At 42.8% G+C, this 1106-nt stretch overlaps 1 protein-coding gene across 2 annotated transcripts in view; it reads left to right on the top strand.

Moving 5' to 3' along the window:
• Positions 1-1106, top strand: part of LOC102755919 (folate receptor beta) — a 5250-nt gene that overhangs the window by 1538 nt on the left and 2606 nt on the right. The window contains exon 1 of one of the 2 annotated variants that reach the window (XM_006779361.2): positions 1-63. The exons of the other annotated variant lie outside the window; for it this stretch is intronic. The gene's annotated coding sequence lies outside the window, so the exon portion shown is untranslated. The remainder of the gene's footprint in view (positions 64-1106) is intronic. 2 annotated transcript variants of the gene reach the window in all.

The raw sequence follows: 1106 nt of genomic DNA, 5'->3' as shown, positions 1-1106 counted from the left end.
GTCTGCATGGACGCCAAACACCACAAGACAAAGCCAGGCCCTGAGGACAAGCTGCATGGCCAGGTCTGGCTGCAGTGTGGCTGTGGTTGGGGAGGGGACTGTTCTGACAGGGAAGAGGACCTGAGGGTGGTGCGGGAAGGGTTGAGGGGCCAGACACCCCATGTTCTGATTACTGCTGAGAAGGTAAAGGTTGGGAGAGGTTTAGGAGATTTTCGGGGTGGCCTCCTCAGAACAGGATACCATGTCAGCAATCACATGCAATGATCATTTACTGAGTACCTACCTCCCAGGGACCATGTGCTTTCTGTCCATGATCTCATTTTTGCAGTGGTCCTCCGAGGTAGGCAGATGACATTTTCCTCATGACACAAATGAGGAAACTGAGGTCCAGAGGAGCCTATGGACACACAGAGGACCTGGACATGACTAGCCCTCGTGGTGGAGTAGGACGGGAGGACACCTCCAGACGTTTGGGGGAGGATGGTTTTCCTACTCTATGTGCCAGTCCCATAGAGTGCTAGGGGCAAAGGAGAAGGCCTCTTATGACTGCAACACAGGACAGAGGTGCAGTACCTTCACACAGTCTATAAAAAATTATGCCACTTGGTTGCACCCTATTAGTTTTCATAGTTCCTTTTTAGGAAAAATATTGTTTAGACTCTCTTTTCTATCCTGGAATGAAGTTCAAAGCTACTAGAATCTATTAATTTAAAAATATCAACATAATTACCTATAATGCAAAGGAGAAGCAAAAAGAAAGCAATTCATAAAAAAACAAAAACCCCAACTACATTTCATATGTCAATTCTCTGGTATGGCTACATTAGAAGTCCTTGTGAAACAGCACATGAATGGGGCAGCCTCAAATGAAGGTTTATACAAGTGTACTCTGTTGGCAACTTTAATGCTGTATGATACCCTAAGCCAGCAGTTCTCAACCTGTGGTAAAACAATAAAAATAAATAAATAAATAAGTAAAAAGCTTAAAAAAATAAAAATAAAAATATCTACGTGATTACCTGTATGTGAAGCAGCAGCAATTAGAAAGCAATTTATTAAAAAAAAAAAAACCCCAAAACCTACATTTCATATGTCAATTCTCTGGT

This window comes from Myotis davidii, unplaced genomic scaffold (assembly GCF_000327345.1).
Source record: "Myotis davidii unplaced genomic scaffold, ASM32734v1 scaffold1377, whole genome shotgun sequence".
Taxonomy (NCBI): Eukaryota; Metazoa; Chordata; class Mammalia; order Chiroptera; family Vespertilionidae; genus Myotis; species Myotis davidii.
This window is presented reverse-complemented; position numbering and strand designations above follow the sequence as displayed.